Here is a 23,147-nt window from a genome sequence, read left to right on the forward strand (position 1 = left end):
CAATAGTTGGTTATTCCAGTGTACAAGAAGCAAGCAACGTGAAACAAAATTTGAAGACAGGAGTTATATTACCAGCATCTGAGAAAGCTATATTGGAACAAGCACCCAAGGTAGTTGTTTCCCGGGTTGCAGAATTGGCGTCTCATAAAATACCACCAAAGGTTGTGGTTACTTCTTCATTATCGGAAGCAGGTCCGTTACAATCACCCACATTGAAACATGCCCCCAGAGCAGAGGAGGGGGGTTTATCAGGGGGTTTATCAGGTGACTGGTGAAACTTTCCAATTTAATAATCCTATCGGCCTTCAAGAGTGACATAAAAGAATGGAAAAAGAATTAAAAATATCTTCAAGAGTGACATAAAAGAATGGGAAAAAGCAGTAAAAGAATGGGAAAAAGCAGTAAAAATATCTTGCCATGTCAAGAAGGCAACTCAACGGATATTTGGAAAAAGCAATCACACTTCAAATCAACGGTTGAAAGTGTCTCACCTAATCCAACGGAGGAGGGTAAAAGTGTTGACGATTGTTGATGCATAGGAAGGCCTATAGGCCTAATTAGTATGATGTTTAATAGGTATACAGTTGTTGAGCCTAGAGGTTCATTCTACAGTCAACAATCAATGTGATGTGTAATGTTGTGAGTTCGTCATCAAAATTAAATTGAAATTTTTTTCATATCCTATCAAATAAAATATCTAAAAATAAAAAAATAAAAAATAAATATACAAAACATTAAAAAAAATTGGTGTGAGGAAACTGGATTAGATCCTTCTATACTCATAGTAGATCTATATTTAATATATTTTTTTGCTAGTTTAATTAAGGAAAAATCTTTGAAATAAACCACACATTGGATATTAAAAACATATTTAAAAAAACATTGACGTGCTCGAATTAGTCATGATTTATTAAATAGTCAAAACAGTAGAGTAAAATAAAATTCACATTCTTTTTACCACTGCTGAATGCTCATAGGAAGTTGGGGTCTAAGGCTGGGCTTAATCCGTTGTTTTAATAGCCCCGAACGAGATGAGTTTTTGTCTCCAGATTGATTGGTGTTATTTGCATCATTTTGTTTAATTTGATTAAATTAATCACGCTCGCCCAATCTCCCTCTGATTAGATTCTCATTTTTTTTTGGCGACGAATCCGTGTTTGAAGTGGATCCCAACATATGAGTGCGGCATTTGTTACAACAATTTGCCAAAGGGAATATCCAGCGCTTTTTGGCCCAGCTGTTCACACCTTAAAAGCCTGCTAAGAGTTGCCTTCTTCATTGTTTGACCAACGATTAGTTATTTCATTCGATCCCGACATACGAGTGTGGCATTTGTTACCACAATTTGCCTCCAGTGAAACGAAAGATCTGGTTTCTTTTTGGCATAACTGTTTACAACTTAACATCCGGATAAGAGTTGTCTTTTTTGTTGGAAGTAATGTTTCCATGATATGTATAGTTGTTATTATGAGTCTCTGAGCATTAGTTTAAAAGGTGGTGATTCCTATGTAGTAAATTAAAATTATGATCTAGATATGTAGGAATTAGATATGTAGGAATTAGTGTATTATGCATTGTATATATATAATTTTTACGATAAATAATTAATAATATGATTTGTGTTGGTTGTGCAATCTCTCTACTCATCTCTTCACATTTCTAACATAGTATCAGAGATTATTATCACCTGAGTCCTTCACTGAAGGCGAAGAGACTCCTTCACGGAAGGCGAAGATGTGAGAGGGGATTGAGTTTATTGATCTTACGTAAATAAATTAGGGTGTTTAGTTTTCATCTGTGTGAAGTTTGGAGTGTCTTTTTGTGAGTCTATTTTTTTTATGTTCCTGTGTATTTTGTTTCCATTCATAATGTACTTGCAGACAACGGCTGTATGTACCTTATTTTAAAGCGTATTCCATTGGAATACGTTTGTCGAATGCACTCCGTTTGTAAAGGCTGAAACGATATCCTCTCTCGCGGAGCCCAGAGGTTGAATGGATCGCTGATTCTGATTGTTGATTTGTTGAATAGTTGGGAATTTTATGGACATGGGCGGTCAAAAAATGCCCATGTTTCTCCGATTTCCAGAAAATAAGCAATGGAATACGATTGAATGCGCTCGGTTTGCAAAGCCTGAAACGATATCCTCTTTCGTGGAGCCCTGAGGTTAAATGGATTGCTGATTCTGATTGAATATTTGGGAATCCCATAGACATGGACGGTTAAAAGATGCCTTGTCGCTCCGATTCCCAGAAAATCAGCAATCTAGTTAAGGATGGCCCTCGTGGAGTCGTAAGAGGAGATTGTTTGGAGGAAAAGCAAATAGATGCCGGGCTGGGGAGAAATAGATCTTCCCGACACCATAAACAACACTGAGACATCATATGAGATGATGTATAATTTGAAGAATGCATAGACAATAGCGTGGACCTGATTTGGGCGAATATCAGATCCGTCAACAAAAGTTGTCGATTCATTTCATTCTAGTTAAGAAAATGCGCAGGACGGAGGGCAGAAAGGAGCAGTGATGTCCATCGTATTGTGGTGAACCAAATAAGTTTTTCCTTCCAGTTGACGAAGGTCCATACCACACGACATAATCTTGTATGCGGGCCGCTGCCACCAAAAGTAGAGGAGATTTCCATCATTGATTACTGGTTCGGAACTGTGGGCGAAATGGCTTTGAACCCACATAAGGGAATAATGAATCGTTTTTGGATCGCTTGAGAGCACGATTGTAATTAAATACCACGAGATCCATTGTCAAATTTCACAATTACATATATAATACTGACGATATCTCGTATTTTTCATTGAGATTGCTGAGATCAGCGACAACAAGCTCTGTCATGAATGATTTGATGTTGTTGATGGACTTTGTACAGCCAGCGTTTCTTTGATCGAGATCTGTATAGATCGAAGGCATTATTTTTTCCTCAGTCCGTTTTGGGTTATGTCACAATTTGTTTTGGTGTGTTTTGGAGTTTTGTTGTTATATATATGTAAAACTATTTTGGTGTGTGAAAAGAAATTTGCTGCATAACCATAATTAACAGAAAAAACATCTTTCAAGTTGTTGGTTCTAAATGTTCTTCACTGATTAGAGAACACATTGTTGGGTATACGATCAAAATCCCACATTGACAAGAAGTGGGGAGGATCATGGGTATATAAGGATGGACAAATATCTCCATTGGTATAAGGCCTTTTGGGGCAAAGCCCAAAAACAAATCCATGAGGCTTAGGCCCAAAGTGGACAATATCATACCATTGTGGTGATATGTGGTGTCGAGAGAATCCTTACAAGTGGTATCGGAGACAGATTCAAAGTTAGCCAAGTGAATAAATCCTCGGAATGCGGAACGAAGGTGGTGAGCCCCGGTAATATCACAATGCGATCCGTGGTTGAGCTTGGATAGAGCAAGCTCTCCAGGCAGGTGGTGTTCCATATAAAGTGTGTGCTTCCAACGCATGAGACAAATTCAAAGTTAGCCAAGTGAATAAATCCTCGGAATGCGGAACGAAGGTGGTGAGCCCCGGTAATATCACAATGCGATCCGTGGTTGAGCTCGAATAGAGCAAGCTCTCCAGGCAGGTGGTGTTCCATATAAAGTGTGTGCTTCCAACGCATTGGAGCAGAGAATCCTTACAAGTGGTATTGGAGCCAGATTCAAAGTTAGCCAAGTGGATAAATCCTCGGAATGCGGAACTAAGGTGGTGAGCCCCAGTAATATCACAATGCGATCCGTGGTTGAGCTCGGATAGAGCAAGCTCTCCAGGCAGGTGGTGTTCCATATAAGGTGTGTGCTTCCAACGCATTGGAGCGGAGAATACTGGTTGGTAGAGAGTGGACAGATGGATAATCGTTTGAGGGGAGGCTCGATTGTCCTTTGTTCGAGGAGAGGATTGTGGGGTATATGACCAAAGTCCCACATTGGCGAGAAGTGGGTAGGATCATGGGTATATAAGGATGGACAAATATTTCCATTGGTATCAGGGATTTTGGGACAAAGCCCAAAAACAAATCCATGAGGCCTTAGGCCCGAAGTGGACAATATCATACCATTGTGGTCTGGGTTTTTTCACAATTTGTTTTGGTCTGTTTTGAAGTTTGGTTGTTATATATGTAAAACTATTTTTGATCGAGATCTGCATAGATCGAAGGCATTGCTTTTGCCACAGGCCGTTTTGGGTTTTGTCACAGTTTGTTTTTGGTGTGTTTTGAAGTTTGGTTGTTATATATGTAAAACTATTTTGGTGCCCCAAAAGAAATTTGATGCAGAACCATAATCAATAGAAAAATATTTTAAGTTGATGGTTCTCAATGTTCTTCAGTGCCTAGAGAACACATGATTGGTTAGTTATATTAATTTTTTTATATGCTAAGTGATTCAAAAACATTAGTTACAGTTTTCTTTCATATGTATGTAAGTGTATATGTCAAAGAGGTCAGTTGTATGATGGGTTGTTGGATAAGCTCAGTTCATAGACAACTTACCTATATAAGTAGAAGTATGTATGTCAATGCATACTACTAGGGTGGAAGCATGTCCATAGAGATATTCATTATCTAGGCTATTATTTGGGGTAGTCAAGAAGCGTTAATTGTACAGAGTTCGTCGGAGGTGTTTGCCCGAAGATGTGGTGGTGAAGAAAGAACGACGTTTGCAAGATTCTAGAGTGGATGTAAGTGTTGATGAAGACAAGTCATACGTATATTTATTTGTTGTTGTAATAAGTGTTTTCATCATTTTGCATGTAAGAATTAAGGGAAGGTGTTGGAAGTAATGCTTCCATGTTATGTCTAGTTTTCATTATGAGACCCTAGGCATCAGCCTAGAAGTTATTGATTCCAATGTAGTGAGTTGGAGTCATGATCTTGACTTGTGTTATGTGTTATATGTATGTAATTGTTGTGATGGATAATTGATAATCTCATTTGTGTTGGTTGTGCAATCTCTCTGCTCATCTCTTCATATGTCTAACATATCCTTCATTATTAAACCAACAAGTAGTTATTTAGTTTGTACCAAGAGTATTTACTCATAACACAGGTTGCTGAGTTGTTCAGGGTCACTTTTTCTTTTGGATGATATTATTTATGATGGTCCAAGTTTATTAAGAGATCATAGGCTCTCATTGGTTGCTAAAATCAACTTTTAGTTAATTTGATTTGGATTTGATTAAGCTTAAATTATAGAGTTATATTTGATTTGGATTTGATTAAGTTTAAATTATATAATTTATGAATATAAAATCAAGAATTTAAAAGGACATTTTGGTTAGCTTGACTCATATAGTTATATGGTGTCTTCATTTTGAAGTGTTATTCCTGGATTTTGGTACATTCTTTTGGATTAAGGGGAATGCAAAACAAGTAATTAAAACTGTGTTACATTGAGTAGTTATTGGAGTCCAAAAACACTCTGAAAGTGATGCAACTCTTTCATCTATTTATTAATATGTACACATTGTACATCATTTATTGAAATCAAATAATATACAATTTATTTGATTTCAAGTCTCATTGTAGTGTTTTATTGTTGATAACTTCTCAAATTAAAAATTCCATCATATGAACAACCATATCATTATTATGAAAAAATCCATCAAATGAACAACCATATCATTATTATGAAAGTTGTAGTGTTTTATTGTTGATAGCTTCTCAAACTAGAAATTCCATCATATAAACAACCATATCATTATTATGAAAAAATTCCATCATATGAACAACCATATCATTATTATGAAAGTGAGTTGTTTGTGAGGTAGAAAATTACCCATGGAGGTTGTTTAAAGATTATAGAAAAATGGTACAATCTTGGATGACTCAGTTTGGACCATGTTGCCCAAAAACATGGAGATATGGAACTAGTCATAGATGTGAGCAATGGAATGTTGGCCTCTTCAAATCAAACCCTTAAAAAACTTTAGATGACCAAATAATAGGTACACAAGTGTTGAGGGTAGATGCTCATTCTACAATTATTATGATGTGTAATGTTGTTTATCCTTTATCAAAATTGTACTGAATTTTTTTCATGTATGCCAAAATAAAAAATTTGAAAAATCTAAAAAAAAATAAAATTAAATAACTATACAAAAACACATAAAAAAAATTACGGGCGAAGAAATTGAATTTGATCCTTCTCTGTATTTAATATGGAACTATGCTTATTTAATTGAGAAAAATTCTTTCAAATATACAACACATTGAAGATTAAAAACATATTTTAAAAAATGTTTGGCGTGCTCAAATTAGTGATGATTTATTAAAAAGTGAAAATAGTAAAATAAAATTCATGATGGTAACGGTATTTATTATTTTAATCAGCGATGAATGCTAATCGGAAGTTGGGCTCTCAAGTTGGGCTTAATTCGTTGTTTGAACAACCCCGAACTAGATGAGCTTTTGTTTCAAGATTGATTGGGATTATTTGCAACATTTTTGTTTAATTTTCTTAAATTAATCCTGCTCGCCCACTCTCCCTGTGATTAGATCCTCAATTCTTTTTTGTTGAATCTGTGTTTGAAGTGGATCCCGACATACCAGTGCGGAATTTTTTGAAGGGAACATCCAGTGTTGCCTGCAGCGAAATAAAGTGGTGTCTTTTTGGCCAATTGTTCACACCTTAACAACCTGCTAAGAGTTGCCTTCTTCATTGTTTGACCAACGAGTAGTTATTTGGTTGTTGTGACTATGTTTGTTTGCAGTGTTATTTAACTCTAGGACCAAGAGTATTTACGCATAACAGAGTTTGGTCGATTATCCAGTGTCAATTTTTTTATTCTGGATGATATTATTTATGATAGTCCCATTTTATTAAGAGATCGCCATCTCTCATAGATTGCAAAACTCGACTTTTAGTTAGATTTGATTTGGATTTGATTAAGTTTAAATTATATACATTATCAATATAAACTCAAGAAGCTAAACCAACTTTATCTTTAGCCTAGTTATATAGTGTTTGCATTATAAATTCCTGTTTTTGGATTTTGGTACATTTTTTCGGATTAAAGAGAATGAAAAACAACTAATTAGGCTTGGGTCAATTTGAGTAGTTATTGGAGTCCAAAAACACCCTATTGCAAAACTCGACTTTTAGTTAGATTTGATTTGGATTTGATTAAGTTTAAATTATATACATTATCAATATAAACTCAAGAAGCTAAACCAACTTTATCTTTAGCCTAGTTATATAGTGTTTGCATTATAAATTCCTGTTTTTGGATTTTGGTACATTTTTTCGGATTAAAGAGAATGAAAAACAACTAATTAGGCTTGGGTCAATTTGAGTAGTTATTGGAGTCCAAAAACACCCTGAAACTGATTCAATTGTTCCTCTATATATTAATATGTACACATTGTTAATCATTTATTGAGATCAATTAATATACAATTTATTTGATTTCGAGTCTTGTGTGTTTTAGAATAAGAAGTGATAATTCTAAGCTCGTAGGTTTTTAAGGCTGATAACTTTTGAAATGGAAAGGCCTATCATATGAACAAACATATATTATTATGAAAGTGAGTTGTTTGTGAGGTAGCAAATTATCCATGCAGGTTGACTAAAGAGTATAGGAAAATGGTACAATCATGGATGACTATTTCATGTTAGAAAAGGGTGATCATAAGGTCTTGGTAATAGATTATTTGATTTCGAGTAAAGAAATAACGAACCTATTTATTTTATAGAACTAAAACGGGTGATCATAAGGTTTCAATAATAGATTATTTGATTTTGAGTAAGGAAATAGTAAGCCTGTTTATTCTATGCAACTAAAATATGAAGATAGGTAAAAAAAAAAATATGAACACTTATTTAGGTGGAAACTAAGGTTTTGTTTATATGAGGTGTGTACTACAATCAAGATTTAAATGGATTCCTTGTTTCGGAATATTGCATGATGCATTGATCATCTTGGGCACTTATGAATTGTGATCTTACCTGTAAATTGGTGGTTTCTATTTATTTGGAAGAATTTGCTTATTGATATGATCTTGTTGTTTGATCTTGTTGTTTGAAACCTTATTGTAGCATAACTGTTTATTGTAAGAGGAAAAGCAACAACCACTGATACACTAGCATCATACTCAAAGCTAACTAATATATGATGAAGTGAGTTGCTTTTCTTCCATCAAATTCAAATGCCCCTTTAGTTGAGTTTTCATGTGGGATCTAATACATTGGTGAAACAGGTTGGTGTATGAACCAAAGGATTAAGGAATATGTGGATGATATCAAACATGGAAGGACCAAATCCTCTACTTTAGAGGAGCATGCAGTGAAGACTAATCATCATATACGCATTGAGGATGTTAAGGTCGTCTCAAAAATATCTCATTTTCAGCACTGCAAGTTTAGGGAAGCCATTGAAATTGAGAGATCTTCTAATAACATTAATAGGGAAGATGGTTGGAAAATTAGTAGCTATTGATTCCCACCCTCCTATGTCATCTGACACGGGGATTCGGGATTCATAGGATAGGGGGATTCGAGAGGTGGATTTGGACATGTTGACCCCCTGAAACAAGGCATTTAGGATTCGTTAATATTATTTTATTATATATATATATATATATATATATTAAAAATTAGATATTTCTTACACAAATTCTCATTAATTATACAAATTCATTGATATCAAACATTGATCATCTAGATGTTAGTTTTACTATTTACAAAGTAAGCTAGTAATAGTAAGTTAGTAACATTATAGCAATTAGCATGCATAGTACATACAAAATTCAAATACATATCACATAAAATGATAAATCATTATTCATAAATGAAAGAAAACTTATAGTTACAAGATAGTAGGATAAAGACACTGACAAATGTACTTTTCTCATTAAGTCATTAAATCAAAATGTGTTACATAGGTAGGGCAATGGCAATGCCGCAATGGCAAATAGAAATAGAAAATATAAAACGACTATAGCTATACAAGCCTCAAGGCAATAGGTAGCCCATGACTCATGAGTCAAGAATCCTTAAAGTCATCATCAGAATTAGCATCAATGTCCTCGTCATCATGCTCTAAACCCTTAGCTCCTTGCCCGACACCCTTTTAAGCCCACGGGTTTCATTTTTTGGGGATTTGAATCCCAAAATTGGGACAGGATTTGTACGTGTCCATTTTCATTTTTTGGGGATTTGAATCCCAAAATTGGGACACATTGTGTCCTAACAGCACACGTATGGATTCGTACGTGTCCATTAGGACACAACCTATCACATTTTGGGATTCAAATCCCTAACAAATCATGTCTGATTTGTGGGATTCAGAGACAAAGGGATTTCCAACTAATCTCATTTCATGGGGATTTCTTAGTCTTTCTCCTCTGGTTTTTTTAGTACACCCTATTATATATATATATATATATATATATATATATATATATATATATATATATATAATTTTGATTATATTATTATTTATTTATTATTACTTTTATATATTTTTAGTTTATTTAATAAGTAGTTATATATTTTTTTATTTCATCTAGTTATTTAAAAAAAATTTGTTTATTGGAGCCTCTAGTTTTTTATTTTTATATAATTTTTTTTTTACATCTTTTATATATATATATAATTTATTTTATTGTTCATTTTTATATAATTTTTGTTGTATTATTATTTATTTTTCCTTTTCATTATTTATTTATTTTTACTTTTATATATTTTTGGTTGATTTAATAAATTTTTAAAAATACATTTTCAAAAAAATATATGTTTTTTAGAACTCCTTTAATGTTATTTTTTATATAATTTTTTTTTTAAATTTAGTGTGTGTGTTTTATGGTCTCATTTATATAATTTTTTAGAAATTTAGTGTACATATTTTTTTCTAATTTATGGTCTAATTTTTAATCGCATAATAAATAAATAAATGATGACAATGATGATGATGGTTAACGTCCACTGCGACCAAAATTTGGTCTATCGGACCTAAATAAACAAATTATTTAGTTTGATTTAAGATTTTATTCCTATGCTCAAAAAGCTTGGAGAGAAGCCTCCCGGCTCACTATAACTTTGACATCCTAAAATGCTATGAAGGTCAGTATTGTGACAAAGATTATGAAACTGACATCTAGTGTGGTTGTATGCAGGGCACTCTAATAGGAAGTGGTTTTCATCCTCAATGTTCCTATTCTCTCAAAGGTGGCAGATCCTTTCCATCCATGGTGTTTTAGGAACTGCCAAATGATTTGTTTCACTATGGAGTTAAAATAGAGAGATACTTTTGATCTTGTAGGGTGGGGTTGATAACCTTCTCATAATAACTTAATTTTCCTTTAGCTGTTAAATCTCTCTCACACCACTTTTTTTCTTTGAACTTACAACTAACAATATTTTTAATGTTATTAATGTTTTTCAAAGCATTATTCTCATTGATCTCCCAAAGGTTTAACCAGGCCTTCATGTCTTTGTACCAACCCCAGTTGAGCCTTAGGTGGTTTTGGTTGGAATTTAAAACTAGCTTAGCAAGTCTATGATCTCCTATGTTATTGAGTTTGTGCTTGTACAATAGAAGCCTAGTCATAGCTAGGCTCTTGATAGGGGAAAGACTTAATATTAATTATTAATAATCAATTAAATAAACAATTAATATTAATTAAAAAAACAGGGAATGAATAAGTTTATTAATATATGTATTTAAATAAACTAAATTATTATTTATTATTATTTAAACATTTTAAAATAATCCCCTTCACTAAACATATATAGCCATTTAGTTGTTTTATAATATTATATTTAACCTAACTCTAAGATCTCCTGGCTGGTTGAAAACGTGTTGACCAAATATTCTCTATGTGATTTTCTCCAAAAAATTTCATGAATTACCAAATATAAAAAGAGATTAAGTGTAAAATAAATTAATAAAATTAATTAAGAGAGTTTCGGAAGGGGAAGAATTAGTGGTAAAGAAAGATTAAATTAAATTAAATAATGAAAATAATATATTTTGGTCAAATTTTATATTAAGGAGATAAAAGTTGCTATTTATATTAAAATATTATTATGTAATTTTATTAGGTATTTTTTTTAATTAATAATTAAAATTATTAATCTTTTAATTTGATTTAATTAATTTTTTATTTTTATTTTTTGTAATTTGATGAAGTCAAAATGTTTAGATAACATAATAGTACGTTACAACATCTATTGGAGCCCCTCTCGACTGAATAATAATAATAATAAAATTCTACTTTATTATTAGAATGCTTTTGTCATTTGTTTGTTAAAAGTTTGACTTACTCATGTTACACTGTGGTTTTAAACTCAAACCAATGGTATTGACCCATGGTATTCATGTGGAATATGGCATATTTATACCAAAAAATTAAACCTACATCCATAAGCTCAGAGAGAGATGAAATCCCTTTTGCTTTCAAAATATAGATTTGCAGCGTGAATTGATCCTTCTCTATGCTTAATAGATCCAAAGTTAAGATGGATTTAACTTGATTTTATCATAGTCTTTCTTTTCTTAGACTTATTTACTATCGGTTGAATGTCACTTTTATTTAAGAAATAGATCTAAAAAGGATTCTACTTTTTTACATGTATTAGTTCTAGAGTTTTCGCTTTTATGTAATATTTTTTTGTCTTGTGTTTAAGATTCTTGGAATTGGCCAAAGTTATTTTCTTTTCAGATTTGGTTGATCCCTCAAAGATCACGACTCTAAGCTTTTCTTCTTATCTTATGTCTTTAATCCTTAGTGATATTATATTCTCATTTAACTTATTAGAATAAAATGTTATTTCTTGTTATTTATCATTCACCTAGCAAATTTCTATTAAGAATAAAGTAATTATTAATACCACGGATTATACAAAAAAAAATCCATATGAGAAAACCTTATTATATAGAGCTTGCTATATATCTTGAATAAACTTCAATTTATCTTTCTTTTTTATTTTATTTAACTTTTTGAATGAAAAATTTGTATTCATTCAAAAATAACCTAATTTTACATTGATTTTCTATCTAAATTTTTAAAATCACTGTAGCATTTAATATTTATGAATACAAGTAAATTACATATTATCTATTTTCTTCCAAAAATTTAAATATATGTTATTTACCCAATCTTTTAAATACAATATCCTTACTCGTAATCCTATTTAATTAAAAAATCTAGTTATTTTTTATCATATCTTTCTAAAACTAGTGTACGATACCCTTATAGGCACTTCTCACAATATTTACCCTATTTTATTTAACTGGCTATTTAGGTTGGAATCTGTTTAATCTTAGTAAATTTTTATAGTGTTATACACATCTCACCATCATACTCAAAATTAGGCCACAAATATTATATGATACTCAAAATTAGTCCACAAACATCAAATACTTTTTTTAGATTTCATGTTCATTTTATTAATAGGCCGTGAATAGTATCTTTGGCTTCGTATGGAATACTTACATATCTGATTGAGGAGAGATTCAACATAAAAGGATCTTGTGATTGTACCAATGATAACCAGTATGAAGACTTGCAAGTATGTAGTTGCTAACTCTCGCTACCAAGTAGGTTTCAAAAACAGTTCCCACGTGTTTAACTTTATTTTTTTCTATTAAGCGATGCTTCTTAGCGATTCTCTTATCATTAGTTTAAATAGAACTGAATTTACAAAAAAATCTTCATTAATTATAATAATATTAACTCTCTGAAAAACAACTTGAAAAGAAGGCGGTCTGAGGGTGATTATGAAAGAGGAATTTTTCAGAGAGCTGCATAAGAAGGGGAATGATAATTACTTTGTGAAGATACGATTACTTTAACTCAATCGTCGGGCTTTAATCTCTGTACAGCCTTGATCAGCTCTTTCTATATTACATACAGCAACAGTCTGCTCTTTCTTTGTTACTCAATGCGTGCACGCCGACTCCGTAGAGCTTTGACATTTCTATTAGAAAATATTGGAGGCCAGGTCTCTAATAAACATATCTCTTTCTCTCTTTACCATCCAGCATTAGCGTGGTTGTAAAGAAAGAAAATGATATCTTTATAAGAGCCTAACCTCAAACATTTTCTAACGGAAATGTCAAAGCGCTACAAAGTTGGCGTGGCCACATTGAGCATTAGAGCAAGAGCTGACTACTTCCTGGACATGATCGATAAGGATCGTTTGCTGATTGAGGAGAGATTCAACATACAAAGGGTCCGGTGATTGTAGCGATGATAACCAGTATGAAGGCTATACAGAGAGATTCAACTCGCGATCAGTTAAAGACTTATCTCAGCTTGGACAGAGCAATTTCATCCTATCAAACTGTTGGATGGTCTGAAGTCGGACTCGGAAGAGATATATCATAAGTATTAGAAAATATTGGCTAAGCTTCCTCTTCATTGAATGAGATTTGATGCAGATTTAAGGTATTGATCAAAGAAATTTATTTTAAATATTACATTTCTTTGCATGGTATTGATCAGCTTTGATCAAATTTAGTGTAGCAATCCAAAAATTTTTCATTGAGGCACCATAGTAGCTTAATACGTTGCAGCTTCTATCACCACAATAACAGCGACAAGCAGAGCGAACAACAAACACAAGGGTATTTGACCTCATTTAGCTCATACGTTCATGGGGATTTATCCTCGAAGGTTATGCGCTTTGGTAAGATGTGACTAGTAAAAAGGACCATTCGGGTCAGTAAGGGTAAGAAAGTTAATTTTCTAGATTAATATTAAGTCATTTTGAGTGGTTATTGGTATCCAAAAAATTGATTCAATTATTCCTGTATGTATTAATATATATACATTGTTTATCTCATGTATTTTACAGTAGGTATAGGAATTTTCTAAAATCCATGAAGCAACATTCTGAGAATAGAAAGCTCCAGTTTGTTCCAACGTAGCCACTTCAAAATCATTTGTATACAAATCCATGTCGAGGTTTAAGAAAAACGGCCACAGCATCCTTCAAAAGAGTCTCATTTCACGGCCTTCCTTCACGCTCTCGTCAATGAGAACAATCGCCGCATTCTTCACATTCATTCGCATTTCCTTCACTGCTCATCATCATTCTGTTCCCTTAAGTTCGGTGAAACCATTGAGGTGATGTACTCTTTAATGAAATCCCCGTATCTATCATAGAGTTGTTCTTTGTCAATGCGAGTTACGCACAGATTGTAGACGAAACTGTAAATAACCACTCTCTGTTCCGTTGTCACTTTAAATTTGAGATCTCCCTCCAACAGGGTTCTTAGCTGTAGGATAGATTTATAAATAAAGCCTATAGGAATTTATATAGTAGGTATAGGTACTTAAGGTCACAGCAGAACAGAGAGTGGTTATTTACAGTATCGTCTACAATCTGTGGGTAACTCACCTTGACAAAGAACAACCCGTATGATAGATACGGGGATTCCATTAAAGAGTACATCACCCCAATGGTCTCACCGCGTTTGAGGGAACCGAATGATGATGAGCAGTTGTTGTTGAGAGAACTTGTGAAACGTTGGAATGTTTACAAAGGCGATCTTACGTTGGATTGACGTTTTCTTGGAATATTTGGATAGCCGGTTTGTAAGATTTTTGAGATACACAGATCTAGATCTGCAAAACAATAAACAAGCTTGCAAGAGAAGGGAGGAAGCGAGCAAGAATTGAGAAAAGGATGAAATTGATTCTACAATATTAGTTTTAGAATAAATACATGAAAGGAACTAAGTTAAGCTTAGTTTTACATGAAATAACTAAAACTAACTAAAGCTACGTGTGCTTTATCTTATGTTAATGTGTAGATGTGCCACATGCAAGCAATAAGTTAACTGGAGCTAATCTAGGTGCATGTACGCCAACACAACTAGTCTAAGTGCATGTACACCAGCACCCCCCCTTAAGCATAACTTAGGTGAGTGTGATGCAAAATGAATGAGTCCCGGCAACACGGCCATCTTAGGTACCCATATACAATGCATAAAAATGAGGAAAGAGGGAAAACCCAGTGGGAAGAAAACCCCCCCTGAAAATATAATGCAAAAGTAGAGAAAAGACAACTGATAGGCAGTGGTTTCCTTCACCCCGAGTGAAAAATCTTAAAATCTCTAGGCTGGGATGAGAAGCCGGTCTGGCGCTAAAAACCCTCATGGGGTGCATCGGGAGGACGCAGGTGGGGTAATACTACCTCCAACGCTCCTTCTGGTGGCTCTCGTGAACGCGAAGTAAACCCCTTCGCCAAAGACTTGAAAGCTGACGATGTCTTTGACCAGGTGAATACGGGTATAAACTTCGATGCATATGAAGACATTCCTGTGGAGATAAGCGGAGTCCATGTACCTCCTCCTGTGAATACTTTTGCTGAAATTGATTTAGGAGAGGCCCTAAATCTGAATATCAAGAGGTGTAAGTTTGCAAAGCCGACTCCCGTGCAGAAATATGCAATACCTATTTCGTTAGCTGGCCGAGATTTAATGGCATGTGCCCAGACCGCGTCCAGTAAGACGGCTGCATTCTTCTTTCCTATTATAGCTGGCATATTGAGGAGCAACCCGCCACCGCGCCCCCGTGCGGGGCAGAAGACGTTTCCTTTGGCTCTTATTCTGTCACCAACAAGGGAATTGTCTTGCCAGATACATGAAGAGGCTCTCCATGCATGCCCCTTCTCGAATTTTTCTTGTGGATGCTTTCCAAGAGCACAGCCATTACAAACACCATCTGAAAATTCAATGGTTGGCAATCCTTTGACCATCCCTTGCTTACTAAGCTGTTGCATATATCTGAAATTCAAGTGCCCAAATCTCTCTTGCCAAATCCTACTTTCTTCATTTGCATGCGTAAGTAGCAAAATAGAATCTGATTGACGAACAAAATCAGAAAATGTATACAGACGAGATTGATCATTTACCTTGCCCGATGCAATCTTCAAATTGGTTTGCATGTCATAAATGCTCACGGAATTTGGGGTAAATTCCACATTCCTTCCGCTGCCTGTGTGTGTCATCTGATACACTGAGAGAAGATTCACAGAAAGCCTTGGAATATGCAAGACATTTTCAAAACTTCCATCTTCGAATTGCACTCTTCCTTGTCCAGTTGCTGCAACTGTAGAATTATCCCCCATGAGAATGGGAGGACCTGACTATGTATGTAGAGAAGAAAAGGATTCCTTTGAGGAAGCCATATGATGTGAAGCTCCTGAATCGATGATCCATTCTTGTGGTGCAGAATGAAGAGCAATCAAAGCATGCCCTTTACCTCTTGGATCTGGTGCTTTTTCTCCAGACTTCTTCTTAGCATTCTCAGGAATGTGGTCTCCAAGATTGTGTTGCTGGAGTGTCTGCGCCATAAGATCTATAGTCTTCTTCATGCATGCAGATTCAGGATGAAAACCAGGGTGGAATTAATTGCACATTGATTGCCCTTTCATTCCTTTCCTTTCCTTTCCTTTGAGCCAGATGATCCATCAGGGGGTTTGGGATGTCCTCCCTTTCTTGGATCAGGATCCTTCTTCCCCTTTCCTTTCTGATGGTCTTTGGAATTTTCCTTTCCTTTTGCATGCACATAAGTGCATGGGCTTTGGAATTTTTAAGTGTGCCCATTTTCATGAGCTTATCTTGCTCATGCATCAAAGATTGAATAAAAGAATACAGTGAGGGCATCTTGCAAGCTGCACCAGTCGCAGATCTGACTGTGTGGAATGTAGAGACGAATACTGCATACTCTGGACCAAGTTTTGATAAAATGGAAAGAATCAACTGATTTTCTTGCTTGGATTTGTCGATCCCGCATCCTTTCAGCTGAACCAACAAGGCTTTATACCTTGTGAAAAAATCTTGAATGTTCTCAAAGTTTCTTGGATCTAATGAGTTTAACTCATTTTCGAGAATGTGACCTTGCATTTCATCCTGTTTTCCAAACAATCCTTCCAAAATTTTCCATACTTCATTTGGAGTTGAACATGATTCAACATGAAATAGCAGTTCCGGAGAAATAGATAAACATAGGATGCCGAAGGCCTCGTCCATGCGATTGAAATATCTTGTGTTCTCCATTTTCGATGTTGGTTCAACTTCTGTTTCCATGGTTATTCGAAATAAGCCTCTACTTCTAAGATGAAGTTGAATCTTTGGCTTCCATTCGAAATAATTAAATGGAGTGAGAATTGTCGATTGTGGAAATTCCAATTTAGACTCCATTCTTTGTTGTTGCTTCAATCTTCTGAACCTGCAAATAAAATTGCTTGTGCATTGATTTACAAATCCCTGTGCTCTAATATCATGTAAGATTTTTGAGATACACAGATCTAGATCTGCAAAACAATAAACAAGCTTGCAAGAGAAGGAAGGAAGCGAGCAAGAATTGAGAAAGGAATGAAATTCATTCTACAATATTAGTTTTAGAATAAATACATAAAAGCAACTAAGTTAAGCTTAGTTGTACATGCAATAACTAAAGCTAACTAAAGCTAAGTGTGCTTTATCTTATGTCAATGTGTACATGTGCAACATGCAAGCAATAAGTTAACTGGAGCTAATCTAGGTGCATGTACACCAACACAACTAGTCTAAGTGCATGTACACCAACACGGTTCACCCAAAGGTATCCCTCCGTTATTTCAAACAGAAAAGTTGGAATCATGTACTTCCGAGACGTGGTTTTTCTGGAAATGCAGATGAACGTGAATAATGTGGCGATTGCTCTCATTGACGAAGAGCGTGAAGGAGAGCCAAGAAATGAGACTCTTTTGAAGGATGTTGTGGCCATTTTTCTTGACCTTGATAATGATTTGTATTCAAATGATTTTGAAGTGGCTAGGTTGAACAGAGTGGAGCTTTCTATTCTCAGAAGGCTGCTTCATGGATTTAGTGTTTAATCTGCTTTTTTGTGTATTTCTAAAATTCTTTTAAATTGATATTTAATGTAGAGTAACCCTTTTAATGATTTTTTTTTTTTAATTGGATTTGTTATTTAACAAACTAATCCAGTTAAGTTCTTCTCCACACATAATACCCTAGTAAAATCCAATTTAGAAACTGTGGATAGGAATTTTTCAGTATTTTTTTCCCTATTCTACGATTTATATGTTGGATTTTCATTATTTCTATAACCAAGTTTTTTCAATTTTCTATAACCAAGAGATATCTCTGGATGTATTTTCAAATTTTTTTTAACTAAAGGTAGGCATAAAATTCACGGAATTGGTAAACTTTGCAATTTGTTTGATATTATATTAAAACACAAAGAAAATTTTCTAAATACTGGAAGTTCCATTTGGTCTCTGGTTTCCCTCATTTCAGTTTCTATGTAGCATTAGGAACCATGCAGGTTGATTAAAGATTATTGAAAAATGGTACAATTATGGATGACTCATTTTGGACCATGTTGCTTGAAAACATGGAGATGTGGAACTAGTCATATGTTGGCTTTTTTAGATAATATTTTAAAAAAAACTTCCGATGACTTTGAGGAAATAATAGGTAAACTGTGGTTAAGTCTAGCTAGTCATATGTTGGCTTTTTTAGATAATATTTTAAAAAAAACTTCCGATGACTTTGAGGAAATAATAGGTAAACTGTGGTTAAGTCTAGAGGTTCATTTTACAATTAGTATTTTACAACTAGTATGATGTTTAATAGGTATATAGTTGTTGAGCGTAGAGGTTCATTCTACAGTCAACAATCAATGTGATGTGTAATGTTGTGAGTTCGTCATCAAAATTAAATTGAATTTTTTTTCATATCCTATAAAATAAAATATCTAAAAAAAACTATACAAAACATTAAAAAAAAATTAAGTGCGAGGAAACTGAATTAGATCCTTCTACACTCATAGTAGATATGTATTTAATATATTTGTCTGCTAGTTCAATTAAGGAAAAATCTTTGAAATAAACCACACATGGGATATTAAAAACATATTTTAAAAAAACATTGACGTGCTGGAATTAGTCATGATTTATTAAATAGTCAAAACAGTAAAGTAAAATAAAATCCACATTTTTTTGACCACTGATAAATGCTAATAGGAAGTTGGGGTCGAAGGCTGGGCTTAATCCGTTGTTTTAATAGCCCCGAACGAGATGAGTTTTTGTCGCCAGATTCATTGGTGTTATTTGCATCATTTTGTTTAATTTGATTAAATTAATCACGCTCGCCCAATCTCCCTCTGATTAGATTCTCATTTTTTTTTTGGCGATGAATCCGTGTTTGAAGTGGATCCCAACATATGAGTGCGGCATTTGTTACAACAATTTGCCAAAGGGAATATCCAGCACTTTTTGGCCCAACCGTTCCACAATTTGCCGAAGGGAATTTCTAGCACTACCTCCAGTGAAACGGATGAACTGGTGTCTTTTTGGCATAACGGTTTACAACTTGACATCCGGTTAAGAGTTGTCTTTTGTTGGAAGTAATGTTTCCATTATATGTATAGTTGTTATTATGAGTTTCTAATCATTAGTTTAAAAGGTGTTGATTGTTATGTACTGAATTAAAATTATGATCTAAATATGTAGAAATTAGTGTATTATACATTATATATAATTTTTGCGATAAATAATTAATAATATGATTTGTGTTTGTTGAGCAATCTCTCTACTCATCCCTTCACATTTCTAACATAGTATCAGAGATTGTTATCACCTGACTCCTTATGGCCCTCGTGGAGTCGTAAGAGGAGATTGTTTGGAGGAAAAGCAAAGAGATGCGAGGCTTGGGAAAAATAGATCTTCCCGACACCATAAACAACACTGAGACATCATATGAGATGATGGACAATTTGAAGAATTCATAGACAATAGCGTGGACCTGATTTGGGCGAATATCAGATCTGTCAACAAAAGTTGTCGATTCATTTCATTCTAGTTAAGAAAATGCGCAAGATGGAGGGCAGAAAGGAGCTGTGATGTCCATCGTATTGTGGTGAACCAAATAAGTTTTTCCTTCCAGGTGACGAAGGTCCATACCACACGACGTAATCTTGTATGCGGGCCGCTGCCAGCAAAAGTAGAGGAGATTTCGATCATTGATTACTGGTTCGGAACTGTGGGCGAAATGGCTTTGATGCCACATAAGGGAATAATGAATCATTTTTGGATCGCTTGAGAGCACGATTGTAATTAAATACCACGGGATCCATTGTCAAATTCCACAATGACATATATAATCTTGACGATATCTCGTATTTTTCATTGAGATTGCTGAGATCAGCGACAACAAGCTCTGTCATGAATGATTTGATGTTGTTGATGGACTTTGTACAGCCAGCGTTTCTTTGATCGAGATCTGTATAGATCGAAGGCATTATTTTTTCCTCAGTCCGTTTTGGGTTATGTCACAATTTGTTTTGGTGTGTTTTGGAGTTTTGTTGTTATATATACGTAAAACTATTTTGGTGTGTGAAAAGAAATTTGCTGGAGAACCATAATCAACAGAAAAAACATCTTTCAAGTTGATGGTTCTAAATGTTCTTGAGTGATCAGAGAACACATTGTTGGGTATACGACCAAAGTCCCACATTGACGAGAAGTGGGGAGTATCATGGGTATATAAGGATGGACAAATATCGCCATTGGTATAAGGTCTTTTGGGGCAAAGCCCAAAAACAAATCCATGAGGGCTTAGGCCCAAAGTGGACAATATCATACCATTGCGGTAATATCACAATGCGATCTGTAGTTGAGCTCGGATAGAGCAAGCTCTCTAGGCAGGTGGTGATGGTGCTTTGTTCGAGGGGAGGATTGTTGGGTATACGACCAAAGTCCCACATTGAAGAGAAGTGGGGAGGATCATGGGTATATAAGGATGGACAAATATCTCCATTGGTATCAGGGATTTTGGGACAAAGCCCGGGTTTAGGCCCAAAGTGGACAATATCATACCATTGTGGAGATATTTGGTGTCCAGAGTCTTTACACACATGAATGGATTGGTTATGCTAATTGTGTTATATGTTAATGTGTCTTGTCTTTCTTCATTATTTAAGAACATTAGTTACAGGTTTTCTTATATCATTTCTTTTACAAGTTTTCTTATATGTATGTTAATGTATATCTCAAAAAGATCAGTTGTATGATGGGCTGATGGGCTGCTGGATAATCCCAGTACATGGACATACGTACTTGAAGCCACATAAAGGAAAAATGAATCGTTTTGGATCGCTTGAAAGCATGATTGTGATTAAAGACCACGAGATCCATTGTCAAATTCCACAATTAAATATATAATATTGAGGATATCTCGTATTTTTCATTGAGTTTGCTGAGATCAGTGACAACAAGCTCTGTCATGAATGATTTGGTGTTGATGGACTTTCTACAACCAGCGTTTCTCTTATTGAGATCTGCATAGATCGAAGGCATTAATTTTGTCTGAGTCCGTTTTGGGTTTTGTCACAATTTGTTTTGGTGTGTTTTGAAGTTTGGTTGTTATATATGTAAAACTATTTTTGATCGAGATCTCCATAGATTGAAGGCATTACTTTTCCCTCAGGCCGTTTTTGGTTTTGTCAGAGTTTGTTTTTGGTGTGTTGTGAAGTTTGGTTTTTATATATGTAAAACTATTTTGGTGCCCCAAAAGAAATTTGATGCAAAACCATAATCAATAGAAAAATATTTTAAGTTGATGGTTCTCAATGTTCTTCAGTGCCTAGAGAACACATGATTGGTTTGGTTATATTAATTTTGTTATATGCTAAGTGATTCAAAAACAATAGTTATAGTTTTCTTTCATATGTATGTAAGTGTATATGTCAAAAAGGTCGGTTGTATGATGGGTTGTTGGATAAGCTCAGTTCATAGACAACTTACCTATATAACTAGAAGTATGTATGTCAATGCATACTACTAGGGTGGAAGCATGTCCATAGAGATATTCATTATCTAGGCTATTCTTTGGGGTAGTCAAGAAGCGTCAATTGTACAAAGTTCGTCGGAGGTGTTTGCTCGAAGATGTGGTGGTGAAGAAAGAGCGATGTTTGCAAGATTGTAGAGTGGATGTAAGTGTTGATGAAGACAAGTCGTATGTATATTTATTTGTTGTTGTAATAAGTGTTTTCATTATTTTCCATGTAAGAATTAAGGGAAGGTGTTGGAAGTAATGCTTCCATGTTATGTCTAGTTTTCATTATGAGACCCTAGGCATCAGCCTAGAAGGTATTGATTCCTATGTAGTTAGTTGGAGTCATGATATTGACTTGTGTGATGTGTTATATGTATGTAATTGTTGTGATGGATAATTGATAATCTCGTTTGTGTTGGTTGTGCAATCTCTCTGCTCATCTCTTCATATGTCTAACATATTCTTCATTATTAGACCAACAAGTAGTTATTTAGTTTGTACCAAGAGTATTTACTCATAACACAGGTTGCTGAGTTGTTCAGGGTCACTTTTTCTTTTGGATGATATTATTTATGATGGTCCAAGTTTATTAAGAGATCATAGGCTCTCATTGGTTGCTAAACTCAACTTCTAGTTAGATTTGATTTGGATTTGATCAAGCTTAAATTATAGTTATATTTGATTTGGATTTGATTAAGTTTAAATTATATAATTTATGAATATAAAATCATGAATTTAAAAGGACATTTTGGTTAGCTTAACTTATATAGTTATACGGTCTCTTCATTTTGAAGTCTTATTCCTGGTTTTGGTACATTCTTTTGGATTAAGGCGAATGCAAAACAAGTAATTAAAACTGTGTTACATTGAGTAGTTATTGGAGTCCAAAAACACCCTAAAAGTGATGCAACTCTTTCATCTATTTATTAATATGTACACATTGTACATCATTTATTGAGATCAATTAATATACAATTTATTTGATTTCGAGTCTCGTTGTAGTGTTTTATTGCTGATAACTTCTCAAACTAGAAATTCCATCATATGAACAACCATATCATTATTATGAAAGTGAGTTGTTTGTGAGGTAGAAAATTATCCATGGAGGTTGATTAAAGATTATAGAAAAATGGTACAATCTTGGATGACTCAGTTTGGACCATGTTGCCCGAAAACATGGAGATATGGAACTAGTCATAGATCTGAGCAATGGAATGTTGGCCTCTTCAGATCAAACCCCTAAAAAACTTTAGATGACTAAATAATAGGTACACAACTGTTGAGATTAAGGGCTCATTCTACAATTAGTATGATGTGTAATGTTGTTCATCCTTTATCAAAATTGT

The sequence above is a fragment of the Pinus tabuliformis genome, chromosome 1_1 (assembly GCF_031772625.1).
Source record: "Pinus tabuliformis cultivar Carrire ecotype Pingquan chromosome 1_1, CPIR1, whole genome shotgun sequence".
NCBI lineage: Eukaryota > Viridiplantae > Streptophyta > Pinopsida > Pinales > Pinaceae > Pinus > Pinus tabuliformis.